Source organism: Zootermopsis nevadensis, unplaced genomic scaffold (assembly GCF_977971745.1).
Source record: "Zootermopsis nevadensis isolate Lab colony 2312 unplaced genomic scaffold, Znev_1.0 Znev_ptg000010l, whole genome shotgun sequence".
NCBI classification, from domain to species: Eukaryota; Metazoa; Arthropoda; class Insecta; order Blattodea; family Termopsidae; genus Zootermopsis; species Zootermopsis nevadensis.
Genome location: NW_028259142.1, coordinates 9131247 through 9148532, shown reverse-complemented (window position 1 = coordinate 9148532; position 17286 = coordinate 9131247). Strand labels below are relative to the sequence as shown.

Here is a 17286-nt window from a genome sequence, read left to right as displayed (position 1 = left end):
GTCACTAACTAGCGACGTTTCGGTAAAGTAAGTACTGTCCGATAATGGACCCTGTCCGGTACTATACGACCTTACCCTACATACAAATGCCAGTTATGCTATAAGCATTAAATGTTATCTAAGTCCAACAGGATTCCAAGTTCTCACAGCCACGATTTTTAAGATGGCTGTCTTCTGGGTTTGTTGCGCCGTGTAGCCTGTTAGAAGTTTATCGACTTTTCAAAGGTGTTTGCTGACTCAACCATTATTGACCTGATAATAGAGGCAGCTAGCGCCAGTACAACGTCAACAAACCTTAACCAGATACGGCGTAGAAGCCCAGAAGATAGGCATCATCAATCATAATTAAATTGCAAAAAGAATATCACGTCAAGCATTACAGACATGTGCCTACATCATTTCTTTTATGTCTGAGTGAAACAAACTGCCTTATGTAACAGAACTGCATTCCTGGAGTTATTTTTATGATCTTGAAAAAAATGCCTGGAACTTCGGTGGTTCTACGTTTCTTTAGGAAAACAACCATTACCTAAGAGGTGTCAATCCGAAAGTACGAAAACATCTTGTCCTTGGAGAGTAATATTTTATTTTTATGATTTGAGGTTTTCACAGGCGTGAAATGAAGATTTCTGACTTCTGGGTTGTTGAGCGGTGTAGTACCTTACTTAGATGCAGTCTTTTGACAGGTTACAATTTACTTTGATTTCCCGATAAAACTCGTTAAACCTACTTTTGTACGTCACCTTTACGTTCTTAGACAATATAATATTATGTAAATTTGTAACCCAACATTAAAATGCATTTTAAGTGATTTCGAGTCTTGCGCAGATGATCATACCATAAAAATAAAACCACTTCTGTGACACAGGAACTCTTCACAGAGTTGCATCAAACTTATGGAAAAGAATGAATGAAGGGATCTCTGAATGTGGAGGACATTTCCGACATTTAATATAACACTGTCTTTTTTGTTTTCTAACTTCATCCTAATTTATATTGTTACAAAATAAACATGTGTCGAAGATGCGTTGCGTTACTTTTCAATCATCTGTTTTTTAGGACATAATATTATCATTTCGCTCCATATCTTAGTATGTAACTTTCTGCTTAGGCATGATCTTTTGTATAGATTTTATGTACGTGCAATATTTATCTTCATATCAAATAGTACATACCTATCTCCAGAGGGTCTTCACTTGTCTTTCAATTGACCATTAGCTAAATGGCATGAATGTTTCATGCAGCTAACGCGTTGTTTTGAATTGCTCAGAGCAGTAATGGGGCAAAAGATGTTGCTTTGTGTTTTCAAGATTTGATGTCATACAATATTCGAGGACCCAATAATAACAGCCGCTAGTGTCGATTTTACATTGTTGTAGAACACTAAAGAGTGTGAGATTTGTGATCAAATGGTATAACGCACATACCAGGTTATGTGAAATTACGCCAGTCTGTTAAAAATTTAAAAGAGGGAGGTGGACAAAGGCACACAAGGCTTGATGGTTTCGTACACCCACATCTCCTGCTTTAAAAAGAAGACAATGCTAAACACTTGCATGCCTGTTTCACTACGAAACTAAATAGCACTGGACGGATATAACACAGAATATTTTAGAACACTCTTGTGATCTTAAAAGACAGAGAATTTCATGACTGGCAGGATACTTTGAGCCATTAGTGCCAGGACCTAGACTTATCGAAGTGGTGACGGCATTTAATAAGTTGAAAAATGTTAAATCCCGGTGCACTGATCAGATTCCGATCACGTAGTTCAAAGAATAAGGTGAATTGTTGCATTCCATGATACAGACTTATCTGCTCTATACGGTGTAAGGAGGAAATGCCTCAGCATCGGAAGGCCTCAATTATTGTATCAAATTATAAGCTTGATAATATCGTATATGGACCCTCTTGTCACATATCGACCTTTCACACATGAAATTGTGTATGACCAAATGTATTGTTTGACACTTTTAGTTCTTATTATTAATAGATACTTGTAATTTTCAATCATATTGTAAGATTCAGTAAACTACAGGTATTACAGGCCCGACTGTGGAGATATTGAACTATAAATACGATAAGAAGATTACTATACAAAAATTCGATTATACTAATACCCCACGCTCTATAGTTAAGTGTCGCCGTATGATAAACCCCCGCAGCTCTTGATGAGTCTGTTTGCCCCCTCCGGCACTACGATAGCACACGACGCACTTTTAATTCCCTTTATAAACCACTATCTGTAAGGAAAACGCGGACTACACCGGAATTCACCACCGAACGTTACGTTCTACTCTGCATCACGCCTAACACAGTTTTGCATCATACTTTTCTGACTCGAGTTACTGTAAAGTGGTGTAACATTAATTTAATTTATATCTGTATTAGGCCTGTTGCTTGACAGGGATGATACCTAAAGGGCTGATGATTTTTAATCAATCCAAACGGCTGATAGCCCCAGAAGATTTTGTTTATGAGCGTGTACTTATACTGCCTTGTTTGTTTCTCTATTCGCCAACATCAGATAAATTTGAATACATGTTAAATTGAAGTATCAAAATAATGTGATAAGTATCGGACTGTATTTCTTTGTTGTGTGCTTTTAAATGAGTCACCCATCTCCATGGAGATGATAGTGGCTCACGTGGTAAGAAACTCTCTTCATTTTATACACAGCAAATTTGAATTTGGTGCATTAACATAAACCAGCTGTTGGATTAATTGTATGTCAGATTGATGCAGTCCACATCACTACAGCAGACCCTCGCCGTTCGTGGGGTTTACGTTATAGAAAACCTCAGCGGACGGTAAAACTGCAATGAGCAAAATCAAGACCTTTTGAAAAAATGCTGTTAGGAGTATCAAAGACGATCGAAAACAGTACTTGATATGTATTTAACAATTTATGATAATGACAACTTTGGGCCGGCCGCAGTAGCCATGCGGTCTGAGTCATGGACCTCGTGCGCCTGGCCACTTGGACCGTAGGTTCGAGTCTCACTCAAGGCTTGGATGTTTGTCCGCGTCTTTCTGTGTTTGTATAGGTAGAGGCCTTGCGTCGGGCTGACCACTCATCCAAGGAGTCCTACCATTGTCCAAATAGATCAACTGAATAAAATAAAAACATCGACACCTACGGTAAAAGAGGATAAAAGGTAAAGGATTGTAGTCGAATTACTTGAAAATCAAGGCGGAGGAGGAGAGATAGGAGACAGAAGACTTTATGAATAACAAGGTATTCTTCTGTCGCTTTGCCATCTTCTGCATGTCGTAATATATCTTCTTGTATGGTGACAGGACAGACTCTATCACGCGTTTAAATTTCGGTCCTTTTTAAAAGCAGTTGGTGTTCGTTAAGATCTAATCCGCCTACGCATTAGCGACAGCGAAAGATCGATGCACACTTTATCCACAGCAATTTTTTTGTGATTATGCAAACCGCTAACAAGGCGTTTGTTCTGTGGGCTATTTTAGCCAGCCAAATTTTTGTGACTTGGTCTCACGCAACATTGCCCGTCATCCTATTTACTTCAAATTTTAGTTCCTTGGTAAGTATGAACCAAGAGTGTATTCTGTTGACCTTTCAGACATCTTGTCTTGACTAATTGCTCTGCGTCTGCTTTGGACCTCTTAGATATGACTAGAACGTGCTTAATGATTAAAACAAATAATGAATTCGAGTTTTTGCTGGTCAAAATTATTACAGGGCCTAGCATGTAGATTTTTATTATTATTATTATTATTATTATTATTATTGAGTGTTCTGTCTTACGACAGTTCCATTACTCTGCCCAAAAAGAGCTCTCCAGTTGTCTCTATTCTCGGCTTCTCGCTTTAATTCCTGGAACGTCATCTTCTTACCTTGTTTAAGATCGTCGGTTAGCTGTATCAATCTTCTTCCTAGTCCTCTCTTTCCTTCAAGCTGGCCTTCGGTGATATCACTCAGTAATCCATTCCTTCTCATAAGATGTCCCAGCAAGTTAGCTTTCCTTCGTGTAATCACTTGCAGGATGTTTCTTTGCTCGTTGACTCTCCTCAATACTTCTTCGTTGGTCACTCGATCCGTCCACCTGATTTTCTCTATTCTTCTCCAACACCACATTTCAAAACTCTCCAGGTATTTCTGTTCCTTCTTCCTGAGTGTCCAAGTCTCTGCTCCATACAGCGCGACACTCCATACGTAACACTTCACTAATTTCTTCTTCATCTCCAAGCCCAACTTGCTAGTGAGAAGTATCATCTTCTTGACGAAAGCTGCCTTGGCCATGGCTATCCTTGCTGCCCAAGTACTTGAAATGCTCCACATTCTCCACCTGTTAGTTACCAATTACAACGTTCAACGGTTCTGCTCTCGGTGCTATCCTCATTACTTTTGATTTTTCAATGTTGATTTCCATTCCATACTGTCTACCTGTTTCCACTAACTTGTCCATCATGTTCTGTAATGCCTCTTCTTTTTTCGCCAATACTACTGGGTCGTCTGCATACTTTACAGTCTTTATCACTCTTCCTCCAATTTTGAAGTCTCCTGTTCCTTCCAGAGCTTCCTGGCAAACCATTCCCCGTACAGGTTAAAAAGAATTGGTGATAAGCAGCATCCCTGTCTTACACCTCTACCTATCTCAACGCTGTTGGTGTCTCCTGAGTCCAGTCTCACTTTGACTTTTTGCTGCATGTACAGGTTTTTGATTAGTCTTCTATCTCTCCAATCAATTCCAATTCTCTGTAGGATCCTCATTAATTTCTTCCATTTTACTCGATCGAAAGCCTTCTTCCAGTCGATGAAGCAGGCACATACTTCTTCCTTGACATCGAGAACTCTCTCCGAAATTATACTCATAACTCCGATGGCTTCTCTGGTTCCTCTTCCTCTCCTGAATCCAAATTGGTCGTCTCTCATCACTTCCTCTATCTTCTTTTCTATTTTTTTAGTCAGTATTCTAGTCATTATCTTCGCCGCATGTGAGATTAGGCTGATGGGCCTGTAATCGCCGCACTTCTTGGAATTCTTTTTCTTCTGTAATGGAATCATTGTTACTTCCAGAAAGTCCTTGGGCCATTCACCGGAGGTGTATATCTTGTTAGCGAGTCTAGTAAGAACCTTCACTCCTATCTCTCCAAGTTCTTTCAATAAGTCCGATGGGATTTCATCATCTCCCATAGCTTTTCTTCTTCTCATATCCTTTATGGCCCTCTCTACCTCGCTTTTCAGTATCTCTGGGCCTTTGTCGTCCACTTCTACTTCTTCTTCTGGCTCCAATTCCATCTCCTTCTCATCCAGTTGAGTGGCCTTGTCATAAAGCTCTTCAATATAATTTTCCCACACAGCTTTAACTTCATTCTGGTCACTGACTATCTTTCCTGATGGGTCTTCTATTTCCTGTGTTCGAATTCCTTTGTTCTCTTTCCATCCTAGTTTTTTCGCCTTTGCATACATCAAATCGTATCTTCCAATTCTGTGGAGTGTCATAATCTCAACACATACTTCGTTGATGTAATCTTCTCTCGCCTTGTCTGTTTCTCTTCTCAGTTAGTTGTTCAGTCTTCGATATTTCTGTCTTCCCTCTTCACTGTTGATATTCTTCCATCTCCTCCTCTCATCCATCTTATCGAGCATAGCCTGTGTAATCCATGCCTTCCTTGGTATCCTCTTCATCCTACCAACCTTTTCTTCTAATGCCACTGTTAGGCACTTTTTTGACATTCGTACATTCCTCTTCAACGCTTTCGCCTTCACTTTCACTTGATTTTCCTTCCAATTCTGCTCTTACTTCGTCTCGCGCGCTCCTCAGGTTCTCCAGGTCCCTTCTATTCTTCCTCACCCCCCTTTTCCTGATTTTCTTCATTCTGGTGCTGACTTTTGCAACTAACATATTATGATCTGAGTCCATCGACATTCTTTACGCTATTCCTAAATCTTTGCTTCACTAAGGTATTGTCTATCTGTTAACTGCTCCTGTCTCCTGGACTTTTCCACGTATACAATCTCCTGTGATGCTTCTTGAACCAGTCCATTTCTTCGGCAGAAGTCAACCATCATGTCCCCTCTCCTATTCCTTATTCCGAATCCATGAAGGCCGACAATGTTGTTTTCTGCTCCTTTCCCCACGACACTGTTCCAGTCTCCCATTATTATGGTTTGCACTTTCCCTCATCCTTCTGTCCTGATTATTTCTTCTATCTCTTCATATATTATTTCCACTTCTTCATCGTCATGATCCGATGTTAGCATGTACACCTGCATTATCAGAATATCTACTGGTTCTGCATTCAACTTGATATACATCAGTCTGTCATTACATACTTGCACTTTGATTACACTTTTCTTGATCCATTTCTGCATCACTATTGCAACACCTTTTTCAGCAGAAATATTTTTTGTAAACTATTACAGCAGGCTTGTAATCAATATGTGATGTGAGTGAGTGTAACATACGATATTGACGTGACCGTCAAATTTTTTAGGATTCAACAAGGCGTGAACCATGATGAAGGAATGACAGTTTGAACCAGCATGACACATTGAGAAAGTTGGGCGCTGGATAAACATATTTTGTACTTATTGGCCTTAATGTTGATTTATGATATCGCTCTAACCCATTCGCATATTTTTTTTATTACTTTACTCCTGAAGTGGCCGAAATAGTAAATAAAGTATCACCCCGACATTTCCAACAGTTTGTATAAATTACGACAAACAATCTGTGTTTGTTACATATCCCAGCCGAGTCACTTTTCTTCATCTGATTACTAAGATATATGGGGAAGACTATAAGACTCTTAAATTTTATCAGAATTTATTTTTTCTTTCTCTCTGATTTTCAGATTTTATCAATATCACGTCCTTAAACGCCCTAAAATCTATGTCGGTGCTTTTGTACTGAGAGACCAGAATAACACAATGTCAGAAATTAATATATTTGCCAAATAATTTGATTTATCAATTAATGATTGGAAGAATTGTGTTACCCTTGTGTACCAGAACTTCATAGACATCCTCAATTGTAACAATTAAGTACGCAACAAGCTTTTATTTATTTGTGGTTTATTTAATGGCGCTGTCAGATTGGTAGAATGACAAATGAATTAGAAACGATGGAAGAGGTCGTGACCAAATTTAGAATTCCATAACTGATGTGCAGCCTCAAGGTTTCGGGTGTTCAGTGAACTTTCAAATAAATCGTATAGTTGTAGTTAGAAAAAGGCAATATATTATCTTTCTTGATTAGAATTCGCAATACACACAGGCTCATTTAACATGTGATAATGTATTCTTTTCATAGGCCTGGATTCTTTTAGGGCAAAAATTTATATACAGTTATAAGTTTGCGGCCCTAAGTTTATAATATTTAAGATAGTTTTAATTTATTTATATGGAAAACCTCCAATAAATTTTATGTAGGTTTTTGTGAATCAATTCAAGTAATATTTCGTGTAAATTTTTATGTTCTCTTAATTATTCATATATTTTATGTAATTCAATTATTATTGCACAGTATATAATTCAGACGTCATTCTGCATAGCAGGCTTCTGGTATGTCTTGAACACATTTCTTTATTCTGCCTTGGAAAATATCCAGGTGCGTGTAACAGCTGTACCTGAACAAACGCACGTCTGTGTTGTTGGGCAAATGCCGTTTCCCTGCTTATGTTGATTTTCCAAATAATAATAAATATAATAGTTTGTGGTAATTACAACAAAATTAACTATAAAATTAATGCTCACTTTCAAAGAACAGTTTGGTTTCTTTATTTCAGTCATAAAGCAAGTAAGAATGTTAAGAGCAGTAATACTGAAAACATTTTATTTTACACAACTAATATTTGAGTTTTATGTATACATAGACATTTAAGTAGTAGATATATGAACGTTAAAGGTAAATACGTTATCTCATAATAAAACATTTCTCATTTTGTGGTTGCTGATGAACATTAATTTTAAATATGGAGTTCTGTATAGAATAAAATGTTCGTCGTGTTTCAGGTATGTAGCAATAGAAAACAAACTTATTTAAAGTGGTTCATTGCCGTTTTTATAGCAGGATTTTTGTTTTATTGTAGGGGAAAATTGATGTATTTTATGTATATGTTACACAGCTTTTTGTGTCAAAGACTGACAATTGTAAATTCGAAAATGCGCCATGTTACAAAAAGCCAGTACTCCTACTTCACTATTTACAAGTGACTTTCAATGTGCCTAGGTGTTCTTTCGGTGTTTAAAAGTAGACAGCGCTTCTAGTCGTGAAGCTTATCCTACATAAATGAACCCTCCACCGTTTTGTTCCTATATTTCACTAAACGACGTTTCGGCTATAACTATCCGACCTGAAGAAGGAAATATTCAAATATAACGAAAATAATTTCTATATATTTTGTTTGGTCTCTGGCCCTAAATAATGAAAATCCGTTGCGGTTTCTTAGTAGAGAATGCTGAGAATTATATTTTACTCGAGAGGTAGGAATTATAAAACAATGGGTTTTATAATTTGTGCCCTCCACCAAATATTATTTTAGGTTTGTGTACGTTTTTGAACGCCAGTCACAGTGGCCGCGAGGTCTGATGCTGGACTTTGTGCGCTTGGTCACTGGGACCGTGAGTTCGAATCCCACTCAAGCAGAAACGTTGCTGGTTAATGAATATATCTTACATTTTTGGGACAAATATGTGTAGTGTTTTCAAGTAGTATATCCTATAGACATGCTACCCGCCTGATTTTCAAGACCAATTTTCCTTGCATTTACCCTGAGAAGAACATTATATTATGACTGGATCTCATTAGGAAGCTGTCCGGTTTTCTGTCTCTAGGCATGCTGAATATTTGGATTCCTGTGGTCTGCCGCCACGCATTACGAAATTATTCAACACTGTTATAATTCTAAAGAAATTAACCGTAATACACTACAAGGGTTAACAAAAAACTTTCTTCAGGCACAACTGCTGCATTTGCATCACCTACATAGGAACAGGACAGTCCGTGACGTCATTGGTGGAGCATTTTTAAATTAATGACTACTGCTACAATCAGACATGAACACCGAGAATGTCTTAACTCCTCTTTGGAGCGTGTCTTGCCTCACAAAAATAAAGCAGCAGTTATATATTAGTAAGGTTTCGTAACACCTCGGGTGTACATTCAAGTTATTTGAGGTTGGTTCAATGAAAGAATGATTTTATTTGATGAAGCAAATGACACTTTTGGATTATTATGCTTTGTCAGATGACTTCGGATATAGTGACGCGAACAAAGAAGCAGGTTGATAGTTGAATGTATAGTTACAGTCGATGCGACCTGTTCTTCGGCATCTCACGAACCATGAGATTGGTCTGATTGAATCAGATTTGTTTAGTTTTCAGTCGTATTGTCGTATAGTAGCCGTTACTGTGACCGCGTGGTGTGAGGCGTGGGCCATGTGCCACTCGGTCACTGGGGCCGTGGGTTCGAATTCAACTTAAGTCTTGGATGTTCGTTTGCGTCTTTCTGTGTTGTGCTATCCTGTGTACAGGTAGAGTCCTTGCGACGAGCCGATCACTCGTGCAAGGAGTCCTACCAACTATCCAAAAATCAAGGCTAACGATAGTTTGGACTCGAAGATGCGCAAGGCACTGAAGAACGGGTCGTCTAAGTATGTAAGTATGAAGTATTGTCGTATAGAAATTCATTTTCACATTTCAGTGGCATAGGATAAAGTAGTGAATTTGAGTCCAGGAAAGTAGGCTGTTGTGGATATTGAGTAGTACATTATACTAAACCCGAGAAGTTTAAAAGGAACTGCGAACCTAGGTCGGGTAGTATCTGAATGTCTCAAATATTAAACAGTATTTTAACATAGAGCGTTTACCGCCATATTTAAGATGCAAAATAATATTACATTTATAAAGTTTACACACAAGTAGATATGTAGAAATGTTCCTTACATTTCTTTTAAGTTCAAATATCTTCGTTTTTAAACTTACTAACTACATCACCGAATTAAACGAAGCCCTCCACCGGACCTTTTCCTAGGCCAACAAAATCCACCCTCCTTCAACTCCTATCTCCCATAGATCCCGCCAGACATCCATCTACGTCTAAATCTACCCAGCGGTCTCTTACCCTCAGGTTTCCCAACCAGTACCCGGTGCACACCTCTTGTCCCATCCATGCGTGCTACATGCCCAGCCCATCTCATTCATCTCTACTTAAATCACTCTGACAATACTGGGGGAGGAGTACAGATTTTTAAGCTCATCATTATTCAGTTTCCTCCACTCCTCATCTTCTTCTCTCTTAGGCCCAAATATCCTCCTCAACACCCTGTTCTCAACACCTGCAATCTGTGTTCCTCCCTCTGGGTGAGAGACCATGTGTCGCACCCATACAAAACAACAGGTAAGATTATTGTTTTGTATACTTTAATTTTCAGGTTCTTACAAATCAGACGGGTAGACAAAATATTTTGAACTGAGAAGTAGCAAGCATTACCAGAATTTAATCTCCTCCGAACTTCCTCATGAGTGTCATTTTTATTTGTTATTGTTGTTTCCGGATATTTGAATTTTGTAACTCTTTCAATGGACTTATTAGCTACCCTAAGATAATATTGCCCGCCTATCTGCTGACGACGAGATAGTAACATGTACTTAGTTTTTTTCTAAATTCACTTCTAGCCCCACCTGTCCACTAGCCTCTTGTAAAACTTCTGCATTCCTCTTTTTGTATTCATATCGTCCCCCAATAAATGAACATCATCAGCAATTGTCAATAGTTGATGTGCCCATTCAATTGCAAAGCCTCCTGCCTATCTTGTACGTTCCTGATGGCATATTCTAGCGCAAAGTTAAAGAGCAAGGGAGACAAAGCATCTCCTTGTTTTAAACAGTTCGTTTTTAAAAACGTATCGAAAATGCAACAGGACAGAAACATTCTGTTTTTACAATAATTTTATCACCGTCTTTACACAAGCTTATAGATTGTTAAAATCACATAAAATTATAACATTTCAACATTTGATATTGTTACATTTTAAAATGACGACATGTTTCGATGTTCATTCCATCATCGTCAGGTCTATCAAGCAAAATTAAAAACTGTTGCATCTGCTGCTCTGCGTATACTGATTTTGTTCTACCCGTTAGATTTTATTTGTTTAACCTCCAGGCTTCTTCCATTTAATTTTGAGGGCTGCGCCTGGATGCCTTAAATCTGCAAAATCAATTTTAATTTTCATATCGTGATCCTGGCTACTGACATAGGAAATGGAATAATTTTAAAGAATTACTCAATATATCGTAATACAAGCAAAAGAAAAGTAATCACAAAATATTTTAAATATTATAACATACCGGGTTGTGTGTGAGGTGCGTGTCCGATATTACGGAACGGTAGACTGCAACTAAGCTGTGAGTATCGTGTATGGGTATATATATTGGGTGAAAGTTGTTTAGGGGGTTGGGTCGATGGACTGTAGAATGTTAAATATCGGATTGTTCGTGTAGATGTTACTGTCGTTTAAAGCAAGGTTTTGTTTATGTGTTCTTTGTATATGATATTTTTCTATGGTGTCTCTATGTCGCTTGTTTTGTATTATTTTTATAATGTCAATTGTTTTTTCTATTTTGTTGTATGTATGTCCTGTGTTTAATATATGCTTTGCATATGCTGAATGATCTTTATTATATTTGATTGCTGTAATATGTTCTTTATATCTTTGACTAAAGGTGCGTCCGGTTTGGCCTATATAGGTTAACGGGGAATCACTGCATTTTAACCTATATATGCCAGGTTTTTCGTATTGATTTGTTGTGTCTATTTGTGGCTTTTGTTTCAAGATGTTTTTTATTTTGTTTTTTGTTTTAAATGCTATTTTTATGTTATTTGTTTTAAATGTTTTTGTTATATATTTGGTTTCTTTTCCTATATATGTGAATGTGGCCCATTTGTTTTGTTTATTTTCGTTTTCGTCTTCATTTATGTTGTTTACATTGTTTATTTTATTTTTGGGTTTTAATTCATAATTATTATATCCGTTTTCTATTAGAATTTGTTTTATTATGTTGCATTCAATTTGTTTGTTTATTGTGGTTATGGGATATGTATTTTTTCGGTTTATTAAGTAATTAATAGCCATCTGTTTATGTTCATTTGGATGGCATGAAGAGGCATGAATTATGGTGCTTGTATTTGTGGGTTTTCTGTATATTTTGAATTCGAAGTTATTTTCGTTTCGTATTATAGTTAGATCTAAATAATTTAATTTGTTATTTTGTTCTGTTTCTAAAGTGAATTGTATATTTTGATTTATGTTGTTAAATTCATTTAAAACATTTTTTATATTTTTATTTTTTGCATCATAAATCATGAGTATATCATCAACATATCTACTATAGTATTTGATTTGATATTTGTTTAATATATTTACTATATAATCAGTATACGCAGAGCAGCAGTTGCAACAGTTTTTAATTTTGATTGATAGACCTGACGATGATGGAATGAACATCGAAACATGTCGTCATTTTAAAATGTAACAATATCAAATGTTGAAATGTTGTAATTTTATGTGATTTTAACAATCTATAAGCTTGTGTAAAGACGGTGAATAAAATTATTGTATTGAAGAACACAAGCATGACGCAATTAAGATATAAGTTATTCTGTTTTTAATCTTATAGACTTCTTCGGCTGCTCGGTTATTGTCTCCCAGCTTGAGCTCTATTGCTTTCTGGCGAAACGCAGTTCACTCTTTCGAAATATCCTAGAGTAGCCCTTCCATAGTTATGGAGAATCCACATGCATTTCACGATACTCACTGCTTTGTTTCGGTAATTCCAATCCCTTGATGATTCTCTCGTCTGTTGATTATATTCCGTAGACACATTCAACAGTTCTGCATGTTCTGGACAATCTGTAGTTCAGCACTTGGCTGTGGCTAACAATAAAGTCTCATAGAAAACGACGCAGCATAAAGAGTCTCCAGTTTAAGTCTGGTATTCCTTGAAAAGCGATGGAACAGGACTGCTACTAATCGTTATACATTGATCCAGTGCTAGTAAAACATCTAAGAAGTGTATACTTTCGATCGATAAAACCAAATTGTTTAGGAAAATTTAATTTTATAACTTTTCAGCACATTCAGATCGCGTTTCTCTTGTTGACAACGGCGTGAGTCACGTGTTGAATTTTTACCAAGTTTAGTAAACATTGTCTCTCACAGTTGTACTGTATGAGCCGTTTGAAAATGAAACGCCAGCGATCTGTCTAAATTCCATTTCAGGTAACAGGAATATACATAAAAGCCTCAAAGAAAATATGCCCGGTTTACAGGGTTGACGTAAATGTAAGTAGTGCTTCATTTTGCTTGCAGATTTTGTTTTTAATTTGCAAAAGGAGTTAGGTTTAGGAGGGGTTGAAAGATAAGCCTGGAGGGACAGTCGTCTGTTGGATACATGTTACAGCTGTTACATTGCCGTTTAGCGTGGGTAAATAACACATTTTAGAAATTCAAAATGTGTAGTGTGCATCTTCGTAATATATGAAACATACAAAAAGAAAGTCCTCTAATTTTAGTGTGGATTACCTACAAGGCATGTTTTATAATTTTATAGATGTCGAGGCAAAGACTATTATAGGGGACTGAGAGACGTCTTCCGAAAATAACTTCAGAATGATTGACAAATACAATCAGGCTATGCTGGTGAAGAACGAAATAAATCGAAGTGGGCGCACTTTGAAAATATGATGCTTCTGAAATACGTCATTTCTTGCAGAAATATAGATGGAAATATGCGTCCTCCAGATGTCACCAATGTTGACACAGTGATTTTTCCGGTTTAAAACATAAGAATCAGGTGCGGGAAAATGGAGGACTTTCATTCACAGAGACGCCATAGACCAACCAAAGTACAAGAATTGGCAGAAACGTGTCCAGCGATGTAAAGCAACACGATATTATTGATGAAATTATGGCACGGGAAGAACAGAATCTTAATTTTTAAAAAAAACTCTTATATTGAAGATTGTAGTGATAAAACTTTACCTACAAAGCAATAAATAACCTTGCACTAAACAGGTTTTACAAACAGAAAGTAAACGATACTATGAAATTATTGGTTTTCTTAAACGAGAAGATTACCAGAGGCGTTCAAGTTTGGCACTCCATTTTTGAATAAATAACTGTTATAAAATCACATATTAAAGAAAGCAGGCCCACTACACGCCATATCGTCGCTTGGGGGAAGAGTTGGTATGGCTTCTTCACATTCTTGACCTGAGTAGTAGATGGGGTTGAGTGGTGCTCACATATTCGACAGTTCGTTTATGTTTATGTGTCATAACCCGCATGGATTAAACCACGAGAACAGAATATATAATACACAAATGTTTCCACCACAACATGATACATCTTCAATTAACGGAATGTCGTTCTCAACGCGAATATTGTTAATATTTGCAGATCTTACGCTGCTAGAATGTTTTAAATTCCTGAGCAATCCAAATGCAGTTCGTCACCATCTCTCTCGGCGAAAGTCACATATTCCAGTTTACTGTGGTGTAAGAAAATCACGTGCCTTCAAAGTCGTCAGTTTTATTTTACCTTGGCGACACAAATTATTATATTCCTGGTGTTTATCGTGGGCGGTACTGTAGAAATAACTACATAAAATTTTCTTCATAAGTTTCCGCGACTACGGCAATTCCCTCTACCAACTGTTTAGGTTCGTCCTCCAAATATCTGTGCAGAAATACATGTTTATTTATTGTTGATAGTTTGGGATCGTTGTCGATCGAAGACTCGAACTGCACCCATAATGTGGTCCATTTTTCAACGGTACCAGAAAATAGTTCGAGTTTAATTGGCGGTAGTCAGTCTGGCTTTGACATCCTGGGGTCTCGGGTTCGGTTCCCGGCTGTGCCCGAATTTATAACTTGTGTTGCGCAAGGCCGTGGCATCCCAACAATTACTCCATTCACACACAGAATAAGGCAATGGCAAACCACTTCTGGATCAGCTGCCAAGAACGTATATGAACAGGCCCCAGTCCGAGAAAAGGATGGAAGGATCCTGTTCATATGGACCTGTCGTCAGACAGAACACTAAAAAAAAAGTCAGACTGAGTTGGACAGGTTCATGCACTTAAGCTTCAATACTTTACATATTTAGTTGTTTTGAATTATTGACTGATAAATGTCTTCCTTCTGGAGGATTAGCCTATGGTTCAGGGGGTAAGAGACATGAACCCAGCGTTGAAATACAATGAAAGTGTTTAGTTATTCTTTCTTTGAACCCTCCACTGAACTACAGAATTGCAGATACATTTTAATCTCCACCAGCACCTGCGTTTGCATTTTTTGATCAGTCTTTGTTAGCAGAAACGGGATTTTCTTTTTGTGAATGGGAAGGGAAAATTGATGTAATTAACTTTATAAAATTTCATTGAATCTGGGGTGTAATGTGCAATGAATGGGAATGAGTTTAAAAAAATTATTGTTGTTGCTATTTTTCACGGGTATTTCTCCGGTATATTTTATATTAGGAATCAAGTAGAGCTCGCATAATATGTACGAAAAAATTATGCACTATAATTGTGACAGAAATGTGAAGCATCAGTAGAATGTTTGAAACACATATTCAATTTGCACCACGAATTTCGAATTAAAGTTTTATTTGCACAATCCTCCAGTTAGTTCGCACATTTGGCTTGTTTTGCGCAGATGGAACTGCGGTGTTGTTGTAAACGCTAGGGGCAGCAGACCAACGTATTGCATGGAATACCACGAGTACCTGATCAAGTTTCGAAATCCAGGGGATGAAAATTGATGCTCTATAAATGATTGCATTTTCAGCATGCTGTCTCTTTGTGAAACATGCAATTGAATGGCTCTGCCACAAAATATTTTATCCGAAACGCACCGAAATAACTCTTTCCAATGGCGGAAAAATTCCTTGTCCAATAGTATGATTCGTCCGTAGTATTGTACCAGTGAATACCGCGCCACTGCTAGGCGCTGCCTGTGAACCTTTTCAGTTATGCCAATTTTACAATGTACGCACAGAATATTAAGAAAACACGCAGCAGTTCTGATATACTATAAATTAAATAAATTTTTTAAGGTACAGAATCGCATGAAGCATGCACAAAAATTTTTGGATCCAAAAATTTAAATGTAATGGCACTACGAAGGCAGATATCTGATATTTCAGAAGACACGGAAACTCAATATTCATAAACGAACATCGTGTCAACTGCGCCTTCTCTCTTTGCACACGGTGAAAAACTTTGATTCTGAAGAACTTTCAATGCTCATTGAGTGTAAGGGCAGACAAGACAAATGACGAAGGGATGAAATTTCTTGCATATATTACTACGTAGTCTTCAGAAGTAACATTTTTAACCTTTGTGGGCGTAGTAACTGATGACGCTGATCTATGGCTGTCTGTCAGTGAGATTTGAAGAACTCTCGGCTGGGCGTGTGAAGATGGCAGTCTCCTGGGTTTTTTCCTGGTAGACGTCCACTGATGCTTGCACCTTGCTTTTGGGGGCAGAAGGACCTCCGAAACTTCAGTAAACTTCTACCAGAAGACAGCCATCTTCATGCTTACATTTCTTCTGTGGTGTTTGCAAGATTTCACCATGAATTAGTACATTAGCATTGCAAGAACATGGTATTTAAAAATATATGGCTGCTGTAATCTGTGTACTTGATTTTGTAACGCCACGTGACCTTAACCAAAGAATTTTAAGGTATTCCTTGATTAATTTCAAAAGCAAAGTTGCGAAGAGCTTCATTGAACATTCAAGTTCGTGACGCAAATTTGCGCGCAGTTGAATCAGCTAAATACAAAGCCTCAGGGGAAATGCCAATTTGTAAGTAAAATGAACAACAATGCCTTTACCCTTCTGGGGGTAATTACAGTTATTTCGTTCACAGCTGGTTCATAATTCTTGTCAGTTTCCAAGCTGCTAGAAAATATTTGATCAATAAACACACTCGTCTTGTGTGTGGTGTGGTGGACGGACGCACTCAACAATTCCAACAGCCATAAGCAATTTTGTCTGCATGCGAACACTTCCGTTTCCATTTCTTAATATCTGGAATTCTGGAGCATCAATACAAGACGCTGAACCTATTCTACAGTTTATACGAATTGACTAACGCCCATATCTTAAAATGAGACTTTGGCTTCTTCCTAAAGACACATATCCGAATCTGTAGCAGAAGGCAAGCGATCGAAAAAAATATATTTGGAAGCACGTGTGTGAACTTGCTCTCTCTCACAAAGTTGCATAAATGTAGACAAGGA

The 17286-nt window shown here is 37.5% G+C and overlaps 1 long non-coding RNA gene across 1 annotated transcript in view; it reads right to left on the bottom strand.

The window, feature by feature from the left end:
* The window catches only part of LOC147874230 (uncharacterized), a 74053-nt gene that overhangs the window by 23552 nt on the left and 33215 nt on the right, over positions 1-17286 (bottom strand). The gene's annotated exons all lie outside the window — the stretch shown is intronic.